Raw genomic sequence first — 17,048 nt, forward strand, 5'->3', positions numbered from 1 at the left:
GTGCGAGAGGCTGGGGGTGTGGCTAGGACACACCAGGACCACCCAGGTTTCCTTCAGGATCTCACCCTGCTCTGCTCAGCTTGAGCTGCATGTTGAGAAACAGACCAGGAGCCCAGGATCAAGCCTGGCCGTGAGGTCTTGGGCACATCTTATCCATCTGGTCCTCAGATTCCCACCCGTGCTCCCCCAGAGCGGGACCTGGAACCATCCTGGCTTGCCTCTCCCTCATCCGTACCGTAACACACCCCCAACCTTGTTGATTTCGTCTCTGGAAGGCACCCACCTCTCTTCCTCTTACAGTTCCCGCCCTCCTCAAAAGCAGCAGCAATTCTCGGGTGGAGACTCAACAGCCTCCCACAGGTCTCACTGCCGCCACCTCTGCCCCACAGGCCAGGGCAGGCTGTCCCAGGTCGGGGAGTGAGCTGGGCCATCTGGGGCCTGGTGCAGTGTCATATTTTGCCTGAGAGGCAATGTGATTTGGAAACAGCACTAGATGGGCAGTCAGGAGAGCTGGCATTGTGCCCTGGCATGTGTGTCTTTGAGCAATCTCTCAGAGTCTCCATTTTGTCATCTGCAACAGGATACTTCCTGCCTTCCACCTGAGTGTGAAAGTCTAGAATACTGTCACACTCCAAGGGCCTTCTCCTGCCTCGGCCCCTCCCATTATTGTTCCCCTAAGCCAAGTGAGGGGCCAGTGAGGCCAGATGCGGTCCAGGGCGCGAGGGCAGGCTGGGCGAGCTCACCTGCTTCGCCAGCTGTGCTGGCACTCCTCACCAGCAGAGATGATCTCTTTTACTTCCTCACTTACTTGTCTCCTCCAAGAAGAATATAAGCCCTGAGAACAGAGCTCTCCCTGTGTCCTGCTTACTCACGTCTAAGACCAAGCCGTCTCCGCTTGTCCTAGGTTCTCAATAAATATATTTTGCAAAAGGGAGAGGCAGCCAGGAGCCCGCAGGTGGAGGGTGGGGGATAAGGAAAGACAGGAGATGCGACCCGGGCTGAGAAGGGTCCCAAGGTCATGCCTGAGGTAGGACAGATGCTCACTGTGCCAAAGGGTCACCAGAGCCTGGGCAAAGAGACGACCCACAGCGGTGCCCCATGAAACTGGGGTCTAGACGGAGGGGGCAGGGGTACAGGATCAAACACACGCTTTGCCGGCGGACCTGGCTCGGATCCCTGTCATTCCCCCGGACGCCATTGGGTAAGCTGGCCATCCACTTTGAGCTCCGGGTTCCTCCTATGAGGAACAGGAACACAGAATTGTGTTGGTTCACTTGTGGTCACTGTCCTCCCTTCTAGAGAAGCCCCCCCAGGGAAGGGCCACATACAGGGTGGGTGCTGGTTTCCAAGGAAGGCACAGCTGGTTCATACTTGGCTAATGTTTGGGCTCTGCTCTAATGGGCCTTAAAGCCATATCTGATGGAGTTTTGAACCTCACCTGGGGAAGAAGGGGCCTTCTGTGCAGAGTTAAAGTGGTGAGAGGGGGCCTGGACAGAGACTAGCAGGAGGGGCATGGAGAAAGGGCAGAGGGTGGCAGAGTCAAAGACTTGCAGCCCATCTCTTGGGCTGGGTCCTCAGTGAGGCTGTGGCGCCAGGGAAGGCCGGCCCAAAATCTGGGTTCCAGACTGGCTTTCCCTCCCTCCTACCTGCTCCTACCCTGGACCTCACACAAATGGGAACACCTCCTCAGGAACCCACCTCAGAGCTTCCTGGACTAAACTGTTCAGCTGCCCCAGTGCACACCTCCCCAAAAGATGCTCTGGTCACTGGTCAGCCCCGGGGCTATGGGCTCTAGTGCATCTCTAATTGGGGTAAATTAGGTGGACCCCACCATTTACATGGGAAAATTAGAGTGCTCAGCAAGAGTACTGGTGGCACCTACTTCCTAGGTTTGTTCAAAGTGTGGCGCTCAATACCTTTTAACTGTCATTTCTAAAAGTCTCTGTCCTAGAACCCAGTGGCATTGGGCAAGGCACACCATCTCCCTGACTTCATCTGAAAAATGGGCCACTAGCCTCTGCTTTGTGGAGCTATGATAAGGAAGAAATGAGACAAATTATAGCGTGTCTAGTAGGCAGAAAATGCAGGGAAATATTCCCTTGCCCCCTTCCTGCCCAGACCTTTACTAAAGGCTGAGGGTGGGGTGCAGGGCAGCTGAACCTCTCTTATGTCTCAAGCCCAACACTGCGTGCTGGCTCCGCAGGGCCCAGCGTCCCCAAGCCCTCTCCCTGCCTTGCAAGCCCGGAATAGCAGCCAGTAAAGTGTTGACGTGTCTCTGACATCTTCCACTCAAGGAAGTGCCCACTGATGGTGGCGCAGGATGTGTGCTGAGCTTCCTTCTCATCTCGTGATCGCGAGGCACTGAGCCAGCTCCCTCAGACAGGCACCGGGAGGTCCCAGCCAGCTGGGGGCTCCAGGCAGCCGTCCCTCCCCGGGACAGTCAGGACAACAGGAAGAGAGACTGGTTTGCATATGTCGCTGAGCCGGGGAGGTGGGGGCCCTCACGCCTGGGCCTGGGTCTCTGGTCGGGCGTGTTAAGGCCCAGCCCTGCAGCCCTCAGTCTTTCCTGAGCTCTAGGCTGGGGACATGGCCCAAATATATCTAGAAACATAAGGTGACAAAGCTTATGGGGTGAGGGGGCTATCAATGAGTTCATAAAGCCGAGGCACCTCATTGCTCACATGGGGAAACTGAGGCTCAGGGAAATGAGCCTTGCCTAAGGTCGCACAGTGCAAAGGACCAAGTTTCAGATTTATTTCTTCAACAAACGGTTCAGGATGACTTGCACACCTGATGTGGTGGTGGGGGAAGTGGAAGGACGGTGTTCCAGACCTCTCACTTGGGTTTCAGGGCACATGTTGGTGTGCGTTCCAGTCTTGTGGTCTCATGGCTGAGCCTGGCAGTTCTGTGAGGATCCCACCTGCTTCTAGTGCAGTGGTTCTCAACCTGTGGGTCGCGACCCCTTTGGCGGTCGAACGACCCTTTCACAGGGGTCGCCTAAGACATCATCCTGCATATCAGATATTTACATTACAATTCATAACAGTAGCAACATTACCGTTATGAAGTAGCAACGAAAATAATTTTATGGTTGGGTCACAACATGAGGAACTGAATTTAAAGGGCCAGAAGGTTGAGAACCACTGTTCTAGTGTCCTGCACAGACCTGGGCATACTGCAGGTCACAGCTGCAAACCTGGGGACTCAGGGATCCCTTGGGAGCGTTGCCCAGGCCTGCCTTTTGCTCTCCTCGCTGTCACTTGCAATCTCTCTTGAAAAGCACAGACAGTGCTTTCGGAAACTGGATTGACCCCACTGACCCCACCAGTAAACTGATGATCAATGCTACTTGGGCAGGTTTAACCATCCACCTTGCACTTTCCAAGATGTGAAAGGCTTGGCTCATTTGCTGAGTCACTTAAGCCCCTCCATTGTGTAAGGCAGGGGTCCTCAAACTTTTTAAACAGGGGGCCAGTTCACTGTCCCTCAGACAGTTGGAGGGCCGGACTATAGTTTAAAAAAAACTATGGACAAATTCCTATGCACACTGCACATATCTTATTTTGAAGTAAAAAAACAAAATGGGAACAAATACAATATTTGTATTTGCATGTGGCCTGCGGGCCGTAGTTTGAGGACCCCTGGTGTAAGGTTTAGGGACAGGGAAGCCTGGGGCTATTTTACATCTCCTTCATTCCTGGCGGGGCTGGATTTCTCCTGGAAGACCGCTGGAACCTGCATGACCCTTGCAGCCCAGGGCTGGCTGACGCCCACAACGCCCAAGGAAGGGGGGAGGGGGGAGTGACTGTCAATTCCTGGATTGACCTTCCACTTACACCATATTTCCAGAAGCTGGTTATCTGCAAGTGAGCTCCTGCCTTGAGCAAAGCACTGTGCAAGGTGCTTGGGGGAGGGAGTAAGAATCACAGTGATTGATTTGTGGTGGAAGGAGGGTGTGCTGGTAAGTGGTTAACAACCAGCTTTCCCCAGGGGAAAAAATACCTGATTATAGCATTTGCAAATTCCCACAGTATAAATATTCCCACAATGGCTGATTTCAAGGGACCAATGGGACATCTTTGGAAGAGATGCACAGAATTAGATCTTGAGAGCAAGTGGCACCTGGCTCCAGCACACCATGTGGCAAGGAAGTTTGAAACACATACTAAAATAGAAGAATAAATACAATTCTATGATCCCTGAGCAGGGGAGCAATGCCGTCTGACCGAACTTCCTGGGGAAGCTTCAAGGAGCGGTGACACTTGGATTGGGCCTGGAGGAAGCCCATGGTCTTCCCTGGGGAGCTGTGGAGGGAGGTCCTCCAGCCAGAGGGAGCAGCCCGAGCTGAGGAAGCACCACACACCCAGCATGTTTGAGGGCCCAGGCCCTGTGGCAAGACCATGGAGACCAGTTCACAGTGGGCGTTATAGATTTTGCCAAGGATTTTGTCCCTTATCTCACCAAGAGACAGTGTGGAGGAGACACTGATGCATCTTTAGAAAGTAAATGACATAGTAAGACAAATTTTGTGTTTTTTAAAATCATGACTTTATTATCTTTTCCTAAAAAAAAATGTATGTTCATGACAGAAACAAATCAACCCATTCCTTTTTCACATTGGGTGAGCGTCTTCACAACACGGCTTCATATGGGTACATAGTCAAAAGTTTAGACAAATACAGTAAAAATGACATGAAACAAATAAAAATAAAAGTAAAGAAAGAGGAGAGGCACGGGAATTAACTGGTCTCTTTTTCACTGGATGTTTCAGGGCTGTGTGTGATGTTTGGTGCTGTGGCAGCCATCTTGGAATCGAGGCAAGCTGGCCCAAGGCAGTGGGAACACAGGGTGGGAGAGTGGGACGACTGAGAGAATATAAGTTTGGGTAATGTAGGGTAGCTGCTGTCCTTTACATAAAGACCATCATGTGCTATTCTGGTTCTCATATGTATGATTTCCCTATCTATCTGAATTCTGAATTCTCAAGGCTCAAACCTGCGTCATGATGAAGTGAGTCTGTGTGATGTAGTGTACAAAATTGTGAGATTTGGGTCAAACAAACCCATATTTGAATTATAGCTCCTTCTAAGAGAATTACTTAATCTCTTAGTGACTCATTTTCTCATCTCCGAAATAGGAATAATTAAGCTCCTTGCAAAAATGTTGTAAGCATTCTATTAAATAATATCTGTAAAGTTTCTACCACAATACCCAAGACAGAAGGCACTCAGAAAATGATTGTGACATACACAGAGAGATCTGAGAAAATATTAGGCATGCCACTGGGTGGGCAAAAACATTGTACTTCTATTTCTTCAGTCCTTTCAGTAAGACTGAGCCAGCTTTGAGCTGTGGAGTTCCAGCTCTGAAACGGGTCGAGTAATTCTGAATAAGTTTCTTCATGTCTCTGAGTATCAGTTTCCTTAGCTGTAAAATGGGTACATTACATGGAGGATTAATTAAGGGTAGTTCCCAAACATGACTTTTCCTCTTTTTCATTCCTCCTCTCCACAACACACAGATACATGCTCACATATACACACAAACACATGCATCCAGACACACACACACACACACACACACACACCCTTTCTTAGCCTCAGAATCTTTCAGGATATTTTTTATGAGGATGTGGATTTGAGGAAACAGTCCTGTGTCTGTCTGCAAGGCCATCCTGCCCATCTGATTCCTGTCATGCATTCTTGGTCTTTCTCTGGATTTATTTCTCAAATGTCAGACCTTCAAACAATGCACTTGTTGCTTAAAGGAAAAGTCTGGGGACAAATACTTGAAAATGTCATTGTTTATTAGATACACATCTAGTAAGTAATCTAGTAAATAATTAGACATGTACTGCCTTGAATATAAAATGCCACATTTTTGCAGAGGGACAGATAGAGCTGGCAGTCCAAGGGGGTCGGGAGAGGGAAGCCATGTACTTCCTTTCTAATTGCCTGGTGTAGTTGGGCCTGGCCCCAGGGCAGGGCTGGGCAGGCCCTGCTGGACAGACTTTGGCTGGGATGGGAGGTGCAGAGAAAATGAGAAGCAGATTGAGGGGCCAGTTGGAACTCTGTTCAGGTGACAGTGAATACAATTACCAGCCTTGTTTCAGGTCCATTCCCAGCATCACCACCCTGGCTGTGACCTTCATCAGATCTTCCTTGGACAGTTGCTTTGACCCTCTCATTCATTTCCCAACTCCATTCTGCCTCCTGTAACATCACTAGAAGCACAGCTCCTGACATGCACTTTCCTCATGTCAGCCTTCTGCTCTAAAACCTCCCTGCTTCTGCCCTTCCTGTCTTACTTTGCCTGCTTGACTTTCCAGGGGAAAGGATGATCATTTTGCTCAGTACAGCAAGCGCCCAGCTGGCAGTGCAATGCCCAGACTCTTCTGAGCAGCCCCATCCAAGACACCACTAGGCCCACACAGGCCACAGAGCTGGAGCCACAGCTTTTCAAAGGCCGAGCCTGTGCATGACCACGACCCTAAGCCACTCTCCCAGATCCACTTTGTACTCTTCCCAACCTGCCCCTTCCCTCCTGATTTTCCCTTCTGTTTCGCCTTCCTTGCCTTCTTGGGCTGGATCCTCTGCCCTACTTGACTGTCTCTGACCTTGGCTTGCCCCCTAGCCGGTGGTTTGGATTTGTCATCTGGCCTGGCACCCATTGCTGGGACCTGCACTGGGCCCTGCTCCTGAGGCGTGGGCAGTGTCTGTGAACCAGAAGAAGGGCCATGAGGCAATTCACGGAGGAGGCACTTTCTCTGTGTGTGGGGTTGGGGGATGATTGCTAGGCGGAGAGGGAAGTTGCACAGAGGAATCAAATGTTGCCCTTGAACTCTGGCAACTAGCCAGAGGCCAGTCGATGACATTTTATCCTTAATTGATTTGTCAGATTAGCTTTAATGGAACCCAGAGGAAGCCGGAGCAAGCCAGGAAGTGATTGCAATAGAAGAAATTGTACTCGGGGGTTCCCTTTGATCTTCAAACAACCCTGAGAGGAGGGGTTGTCCCCATTTCCCAGCCTGGGAAGCAGGCTCAGAGACGCCTGAGCCCTGGCCGGCCTGCCAGGCACCGCATGCTCAGGGCACCTGTGGTCAGCTCGCTTCCTGAGCGGCCTGCTGAGGACTGTTGGCCTGCAATTCCCTTCCACGGGGCAGACTAAAGCTGCTCACGGCACCAACTTCCCTCACTCTATCACTTTTCTGTCCTGGCCTGGGGGTGAAGGGGAGCTGCTGAGTTTCCATCTGAGTGTCCAACTTCCTGGGCCTCGGGGGAAAAGGATATTGATTTTTGATCAAAAGGGAGAAGGAGAATGCAGGGGAAATGCAGGGGCAGGGATGGGTGGGCGGTGAGAGAGAACCAAGACGCCAGACACGCTCCCACATGAGAAAAGACCATTGAGCCACAGCCAGAGGGCCACTGCCTGCAAGCCACGGAGAGAGGTTTCCGAAGAAACCGAACCTTTACCTTGGACTTCTAGTCTCCAGAACTGTGAGAAAATAAATTTCTGTTGTTTAAGCAAAACCAAAACATAAAAGCAAAATAAGACAAAAAGCAAACAAACAAAAAAGAGATACAACTAAAAAGAATAAAAAGAACCCCTAAGCCTTAAACAGAGCCTGCCCTCTGACTCCTGGGTAGGTGTGGGCTGAGAAACGGAATTAACTGCCGAGAAATCATCTTGGGCTTGGGCGTGCCTCGTTGGACTGAACTGAATTAAAAATGTATTGATTTCCCCGGTTTGTGAGGAGGGGTGGGCAGCCCAGGAAGCAGCCTGAATCACTGCCAGCCCACCAACGTTCCCCTGCTGCCTCCTGCGCCACCTCTGAGTCCTGGCAGACTTATAATTGGCCTGATGGGTTATGATTTGAAACCAGAAGAGCCAATTAGCAGGAATCTCCTCTGACCTACGGTTTGGGGTTGTAGGAGACAAGGTAATGACTTGAGACAGAGGGAAGAAAAAAACAAAACTAAAAATAAAAATAGAAACTATCAAGAGCAGAGACCTAAATCTTTTTGGCTCCCTGATTAATAACCCTGTCATGCCGATCACAAGCTCTAAACAGCAATGCTGGTTGCAGCTGAATTTTTTATACTTTCTATTAATCTTTAATGATAGCTTGGTCACCTAGTCTCTTTTATCTTGTCAGATAAATGTATGGTTAACAGGATAATGAGATTTCTAAAGCCCCATTCCAGCTTCCAGCTATCTAGTGCATGCAGTGACCTCTGACCCCTGGCAGACAGCAGCACCCGGGTGCTCGTAATTGGTAGGTGTGCTGGGAATGTATTGGAAGCTGACGGATGGTTTAAACTTTGATTTGAGGTCAGCGAGGTCACTGAGCTCTGGAAGACCAGCCTGGTTTTATTACCAGCTGCCTCTGATGGGGATATAATTAGATTTAGCCATTGCTTTATTAATAAGTAATGGCTTCCCCATAGCTGTGTGTGGGCAAATGTATTCCTTGGATAATTTGAGGACACTAGTTTGGCTTTATTAATAAGAATATATCATGTGCATTTGGCCAGGGCCAGACATCCATCTGGGTTTCTGGACTTTGGGGGAACTTTATCATTTTTACTTATTTGCAATATTGAATAAATTGGCTGTGCCTTGCAAAATCTATCCTTACCTGGAACTCTCTATTGTCATAAGGAACCTCTGATTTGCTCTGTTTTCCAATGACTTAGGAGTGAAAAATATGTAAATAATTTTATTCAGCTATTCACCCCTCCCTCCCTCTATCCATCCATTATCCATCCATCTACTCAATCATGGTACCTGCTAAATCCTAGTTACATACATAGGTAATGCAGGAAAGAGTTAAAAGAAAGTTAAAGACCTACTCCCTCACTTAGGAGATTCACAAAGAGACAAGGAACTAAAATTCAAGAAAGGGCAGGCAAGTTAAGAGCCTTAAGGAAAATGTTAACACAATGCTAGACAATATGAGGAAAGTATTGAGCAGTGGACCTGACACATCAAAAATGTTCACATTTTTTAAATAGTTATTAACATTACTCATATTTTTAAGAGAAGGGCTGGGGCATAGGAGGAGATAGACTTGAAGGAAAGGCTGAGAAGTTTCTTTTTTAAAAAAATATATTTTATTGATTTTTTACAGAGAGGAAGGGAGAGGGATAGAGAGTTAGAAACATTGATCAGCTGCCTCCTGCACACCCCCCACTGGGGATGTGCCCGCAACCGAGTTACATGCCCTTGACCAGAATCGAACCTGGGACCCTTGAGTCCGCAGGGCAATGCTCTAGCCACTGAGCCAAATCAGTTAGGGCTGAGAAGTTTCTTAAATATTTAAACATTTTGGGAGTTTCTTCCATGCATCCTTATGATATTAGGGATTAGGAAAAAATTAGGAAGGAATAGGGAAGAGAAACAAAATGGAAGAGAAACAAATTTAAAGATCACTCATTAGTCCTAAACGCTAATTAATTCAACAACTGTCTATTGAGTGTCAACTATGTGTGAGCAGGCCTCAGCCACTTCCGCATTTACCCAAAGATAATCCCAATATAGTCATAATTCATTTTGTTGTGATTTGCTTTAATTACACTTCACAGATGCTGCATTTTTATTTTATTTTATTTTTTACAAATTGAACGTAAGACCCTCCACCAGCAGTAAGATGACTTTCTTTATTGTGATGGCCTGGAATCAAAGCCTCAATATCTCCAAGGTATGTCAGTATAAAGATTGCAGACTTGCAAGTAGCAAAACTCACTTCCACCACATCCCATTGTCCAGAGCTAGTCCCATGGCCCAACCAGATGCAAGGGCCATGCCCACGAGGAGCACAAAATGGTTTAGGTCAGTGATGGCGAACCTATGACACGCGTGTCAGAGGTGACACGTGAACTCATTTTTTGGTTGATTTTTCTTTGTTAAATGGCATTTAAACATATAAAATAAATATCAAAAATATAAATCTTTGTTTTTCTGTGGTTGCAAATATCAAAAAATTTCTATATGTGACATGGCACCAGAGTTAAGTTAGGTTTTTCAAAATGCTGACACGCCGAGCTCAAAAGGTTTGCCATCACTGGTTTAGGTGAACACTTAGTATTATATCTTCCTCACCAGTAAAATCTTCAACTGGCAGGTGGAATGAGGATGCAAACTCAGAATAATGCCCTCTTCCTTATTGTGCCACAGGCCTGTAATCTGCTGTGGGGACAAAATAAAATAATACGTACACACTCATTCACACAGAAAATCGCTCTGAGATCCCACAGTGACGTAGCTTTGTTACTCCTTAGGGGCATTGCTTGCCCAAAAGAGGAAGGAGAGGACAAAGGATTTGTCTGGAAGCCAGAGTCCCACTTTCCCCACTGTTCACTTCAGCAAGTCACTCTTTGTCTGTGAACTTCAGGATTCTCATCAGTGGCAACACTACATGCATAGCGATGGAGTTTTCTGACTTATGTTGGGATACTGATGTCCTGGTGCACTTATGGAGTCCACTGGACAACAGTTTTGAAATCAGGACCCAACTAGGAGATTGGGTTGTATAGGACTGTATCAATTTCCGATTAATGCTCTAACAAATTAGCACACATTCAGTGGCTTAGAGCAACACAAATTTATTCTTATAGTTCTGAAGGTCAGAATTTAGAAATGAGTTTTTCAGGGTAAATAAAGGTGTCAGCATGGCTGGTTCCTCTGAGGGCCCCAGGGGTGATTCTGTTCCTTGCCTCTTCCAGCTTCTGAGGCTGCTGGCACTCCCTGGCTCCTGGTGAATCCCTCCAATCCCTGCTCTTGTCATCACATGCCTTCCGTTCTTTTGTAAGGACACTGGTGATGATCTTTAAGGCCTACCGGGGTAATCCAGGGTAATCTCCCAGCCTCACATCCTGAATTTCATCACATCTGCAAAGTTCCCTTTGCCATATAAGATAACATTCACAGATTCGGGGCATAGGAGGTGAGTATTTTGGGGAGCTATTACTTGGCCTACTTCAGAGACAGACTGATGCACTTAGAGGAAGTTAGATGCTTTTTCCAAGTGGAGGGCAAAGGGCAGGGAACCCAGCACAGTCCTCGCCCCTGAAGTCTGAGAGAGACACAGCAGAGAGTCCAAGGGCTTTGGGAGTGACCAAGACTGGGCTTGTATTTCTGCTCTGCCTGTTACCAACTGTGTGTCTTGGACAACTTGACTGACTTTCTGGGTTCTGATTCCTTATTTTTAAACCAGAGAAAGTGATGCCTCACTGCCAAAGCTACTGTAAAGATTAGCACACCTCTGAAACATTTGGCACTATGCTCAGCACATAGCAATGCCCAAAGACTTCGAGTATGGCCACGAACCTCCTACTGGTACCTCTGTGCGCATCTCCGTCAGCTCAGGCTGCTATAACAAGGTACCACAAGTGGGTGGCTTAAACCACAGACATTGACTTCTCACAGTTCTGGAGGCTGGGGAGTCCAAGATCACGGTGCCAGCACATTCAGTTCTTGGTGAAGGCTCTCTTTCTGGCATGCAGACAGTAGTCTTCTTGCTGTGACCTGACAAGGTGCAGAGAGTGCTCTGGTCTCTCTCCCTTTTCTAGTAAGGACACTAATTCCATCATGGGGGCTCTACTCTCCTGACCTCATCTAACTCTAATCACCTCCCAAAGGCCTCGCCTCCAATTACCATTGCATTGGGGATTAGGACTTCTCCTCTCAGTCCATAATCATGGCTGAATGGGAGCAAATGGAGGAGATGCTGCCATCTGGCCGAGCGGAGGTCCCAGCAGCGATCCCACATCTGCAGGGGATGGAGGCAGCCAGGACAGCCAGCTTCCCACTGCTGCTCCTGTGGCAGAATGGAGCTGTGGAGCCAGGCCTGTGAATGAGAGGCACTTCTGGGAATAGCAGTGACACTGAGGAACCTGAAAGAGGGGAGCCTCGGGGAGCAAGGCCCCCACCAGCCTCAACCTCAGGAAACGATAATCAAGAGTGGCAACGCAACCCCGGGGCAGTGCTAGCTGGGCTCATGTGTTATAAACTGTAAAAGCCTTCTCTCGCCTGCCACCTCTTGGTGTGTTCCTTCTACCTTCTAGACCTTTCTTAGGCTGAGAACAAATCTGCAGAACAGTGGTTAAGAGAGTGGGCTCTGGAGCCGATGTGCTTACGCTTAATTCAAACTCTACCACTTACTGCTTCTCTGACCTAGGAAAGCTGTCGAGTTTCTCTGTGCCTTAGTTTCCCCGTGAATTGGGACTCACAATGGCAGTCACTAGAGTGCTGTGAAGACTTGGTGAGTAATATGTCAACAGAAGGGCTTTCCAGGCCCCGAGACTGTCCATGTCACAGGCTCCATGCACCCCTGCTCCCACCCACACCAACCTCAGAGGAGACCACTGTCAGAGGCAATCCGCTGCCTAAATGAGCCAACATCCAGATCAGTTTATTACCAAAACACAGTACAAATGTTGTCTTTATGCTCAATAAACAGTTCCTTAGCTCTGCAAAATGAAATATTCCTTTCATTATGAAATGGAGAAACCATTTATCCCGTGTCTTAAGTGGTATAAATAGGCTGCGTGGCAGTCAGCGGAGGGATAATGACACAGTTTATTCTCACAGCTCGGGATGGGCTGACACAGTGTGTACTGGGGCGTCGGCGCGGCTCCTAGAAGGGGGCCTGCGAATCCATCATTCTTGCCAGAAACAAGGTGCTCAGCATCTGTTCCCGGGCTCCACTTGCCAGGCTCGGGCGGGAGGGGGGATGCTGGGATTCCACCTGGCACCTAGAGGAGCCAGCTCTGCACTTAATCTGGAGAAGGGCCACCCCCCTGGAGGGAGTGGATGGAGCTGGGCCACCCTGTGACACCCCTGCAGCGCTCCTGAAGCTCACCCCTGCACGGGCACTCAGGCACAAACCTTCTCATGCCTCAGAAAGCTGCCCAAGTCCTGTGGTAGGACTAGATGTGGAGCCTGAAAATCGGGGCCTGAGGTCAGGCTCTGGTCCTCTTGACCTGAGATACCGGGAAATCCTCAACTCTCTGGCCTCCGTCTCCTTTTCTGCAGTGGGGAGACCTGCCTTCCTTGCTGTGTGATTGACTTGGGAAGCACACGTGTAGGTGTTCAGCTTTGAACAAATGAATGCCCTGATCTTTCTAGAGAGGAAACGCAATTCCACAGAGTGTCAGTGGCTCATGGGAGATTCCAGGTCAGACCCAGTCTCCTGATCCCTAGCCATGAGCTCTTTCTACCTATGTGTTCTATTGGATTAAGCATTGTCTGGGACAGACAGGGCCGGTGTGTAATGTGGACTGCAGACTCCAGGTGGTGGGCGGGGGCGCTATTCACTGGGACGATGTCATGAATGACACCCACCAGGATGTGAGTACACCACCTGCACAGCTGACCCAGTGGCCCGCTGAAGCCTCCGTTCAGAGCAAATGTGTTTCTAGGGGAGAGGCCCACTGGCCTACTTTAGTGCTTGTGAGGGTCTCACTTCCTTGGCAGAAAATAGCTATCAACAGAGATGAAACCCTAGACATTGTGTGTGTTGGGGTCTCAGGATTGGAAAGTCTAGAATGTGGGGCTCAGGCTGAGCTGAGGACTCTGCATAGCTGAGGGGCGTGTTGACTTCACAAGCACTTGGAATAGGGAAGAGGAGTCGGAAGAATTAACAACAGGAAGTGCTGAGTGCTGAGGTCAGACAGTTGGAAGCCTGTCCGGAAGAAAGCCATGAGCAAGTTCCTTATCTCTTTAAAACCCACTGCTTTTGTCTGTGCAATGGGGTCAATAACACCTTGCAGTTCTGAAGAGCAGAGGCTGGACTGGAAGCTCCCTGCCAGCTGCTTTGGGAGCCACTCCTGAGCTGTGCTGGCAGCAGGAGCCATTCCCTTTGCCACTTTGTCCAAGGGATGGGTGGGAAGCTGTGCACATTTCAGGCTTCGGTCCTACTGGGGTGGCTGGGAGTCCTAGGCAGAGTGTGGAACCAGTGAGCTTCGAACTGTTGGGAGGTCAGGGCCTGGGGGCAGTTAGTAGAACAGAATGGCTGGCCCCTTCACAGAGGGAGGGCCGAGGTTTCATGCCATCAATCTAGTAGGGCATACTGAGGCCCACGTCTGCGATCCGATCTGAGGGTCGGGTATTTGTGTGTGTCTGTGTATGTGGGTGCCTCGGTGGTTCCTGGCACCCCTTAAGGCCTGTGCTAGGGTTCAAGGAAGGAAGGTGTGTGGAGTGAATAACACTCCAGATGTAGGCCACCTGCTGTCTTAGCACCAGTCAGCACCCAGGCAGGAGACTGGGACTGCTCTAGATGTTTCAAGAGGACCTCACGCAAGGAATTGGTTACAAGGGGGCTAAAATGCTCAGAGGGCTAAAGGAAATGAGGGTTATTAGCCCTGGACCAGGAAGCTGCTTTTGCCCTGGGGGCTGTGGCCCACTGCCCTCATGCAGCCGAGCTGCCCCCAGGGGCACCGACACCCAATGGAGACCTGGGGGTCTGCTGCCCTGAAGCTGCTGCTGGAGGTACCTCGGCTGCTGAAGCCCCAGGGCCATAGCTGCCCTTGCACAGGGCTCCTGCCTCTGCTGGAGGCACTGCCAGGAGCAAATCCCTTCTCCCTCCTCCTTGCCTGCCAGTCTCCCACGGGTGTCTCCTATTGGCTGCCAGTGGCAAGAGAGCCTGGGAAATGTAGTTTTCAGGTTTAGTTCTGGAGACACATGTACCTCCTACATTCTGGAACTACCAGAGGTGATCAGATTTAAAAGTTAATTCTGAATCTCTCCATCCACCTTTTGAATGGGGGTAGTATGATGCCTGCTTTATGTATGAGGCTCTGAGAGGTTAACTAAAGTGCCCAGGATGCCCTAACTGGTTTGGCTCAGTGGATAGAGCGTCAGCCTGCGGACTGAAGGGTCCCAGGTTTGATTCCGGTCAAGGGCATGTACCTTGGTTGTGGGCACATCCCCAGTAGGGGGTGTGCAGGAGGCAGCTGATCGATGTTTCTCTCTCATTGATGTTTCTAACTCTCTATCCCTCTCCCTTCCTCTCTGTAAAAAATCAATAAAATGCATATTTTTTTTTAAAAAAAGAAAAAAAATAGAAAATATGAAAAAATGAATAAAGTGCCCAGGATAACACAGCTAGCAAGTTCACAGAGCTGGAATTTGAGCCCTGAACAGTCACTACTTTACATTTGGGGGCACTAGTGGTCACAGGGTTCAACTGAGAGGTTTAAACAGCAGCCAGTCCAGCAGGAACCAGGGATTTGGGCAGAAGCCACAAAGAAGATGAGCCTCACTAAGTGGGGGGTGTCTGAAGCCTCTATGGCCCCCAGGGGCTAAGTTCATGGGCAGGCTGCTGGGTAGGGGAACAGCAGCTGTGGCCACTCTCTTCCTGAGGATGGGAAGGCGGTGCCACCACCCTCTTTGCCCAAAGTGGGGTTGAGGGAGATGGGACTAACCATCATCCGCATTTGAGAAGGAAGCTGTGTGACTGTGGGAGCACTCCAGAGCAGTCATGGGTCAATGAGGTACAGGATATTCATTGGCTGTTTGCCCCTGTGATGCGTAGGAGGTATAGAGATCCAGAGCCCAAACCCAACTGGATGGAGAGAATGACCTGGAGCTGGGGCCACGGTCCCACACCAGGCTTCACTCTGGCTGACAGTGTGACAGGGCAATCGGTGTGGTAGCCAGGAAGCTAGGCCAAAGTCCAGAGATCTGGACTGGAATATGGCTCTGCCGACTCCGCTGAGTGAGCTTAAGCAGGTGCAAGTCCCTTTGTTTTGGGCTTCTATGATCGGCCAGGGAAGGAAAAGGAGTGGTTGCATGAAAGATCCTCAGAGGAAGGCCATAGCCACTTGGTGGCGGCTCTGAGCCCCCTTTCCTCCTAGTTTGATCCAATGTTTCTGTTCTGGATCATTGCAGCTTGTCCAAGGATCATTTCTATATCCCATTTCTCTCTGTCCCAGTTTGGCCTTCTCTGATTCCTCATCTGCTGACTTGACCTTATTTTAATCACTGAAGGGGCCTTGGGGCTTTAAGTTCACACGATCTCTGGCACAGGAGAAACCTGGAGACTTGCTTCAGGCTGCACAATTGGGACAGACAGTGGCATTTGGAGCCTGGGACTTTGGATTCCCTTCTGTAGTGCTCTCCCAACCAGAAGCATCTGGGAAGACCTTTGGGTCCCAGGATGACTCTCCTTTTAGAACTGGAGCACTATTCAAACAGCAATGAGATGAACCAGGCTTGGCATCAGCCTCCAAGAATTCTCTCCACTCAGCCCCAAACACTTGCAGTACGTCCTCACCTACAGCCTTTCCACCCGTATCAGCTGTCTATTGCTGGGTAGGAAACTGACCAAAATTCAGTGACTCAAAACAACTGCTGATTCCCTTTACATGTCTGTGGTTAGTTCTGCTGCTCTGCCTTCCCGCACATCTGTGGTCCGTCGGCAGGCTGGGGGAGGACTGGCTGGTCCCGGACGGTCTTGCTTACATGTCAGGTAGTGAGGAACCTTCTTTACGAGGTCCCTCATCCTCCCGCAGGCCAGCCCAGGCTTGTCCAGAGACAACAGTGTTCCAAGAGCAACAGGAGTGAAAGTTGCCAGACCCCTTGAGGCCTCAGCTTGGAACAGGCTCACTATCGCTCCTTCGGCATGCTATTGGTGAAAGCAAGTGGCAAGCCAGGCCAAGTGCAAAGCCTGGTGAAATGGAATCCACCTCTTGCTGGGAGGAACTACCATGTAGTGTGGCCTCCTTTGCGCTTTGCCACACCTCCACAAATGGAATGCCTTCCCTGTCCTGGAGTAGGTGCTGCAATGGCTTACCCCAGTATCCACGCGGCCCATCTTCCTTAATATACTAGAATGCTACTGACATTGATCTGGGCTCAGAATCATGACTCCACTCCCCAGACTTTCCTGAAGCTAGGATAGGCTGTAAAACTAGATTCTGGCCAATGAGGTGGTAAAAGAACCTGGCACAAATCCTTTGCCCGTTTCTCTTTTCTTTCTCTTCTTTCGTCCTGCTGCCTGGAGTCTGTATGCAATGTGGCTAGAGAATGAGCAGCCATATCAGACT

Source organism: Myotis nattereri, assembly GCF_964212035.1.
Source record: "Myotis nattereri genome assembly, chromosome: 1".
NCBI classification, from domain to species: Eukaryota; Metazoa; Chordata; class Mammalia; order Chiroptera; family Vespertilionidae; genus Myotis; species Myotis nattereri.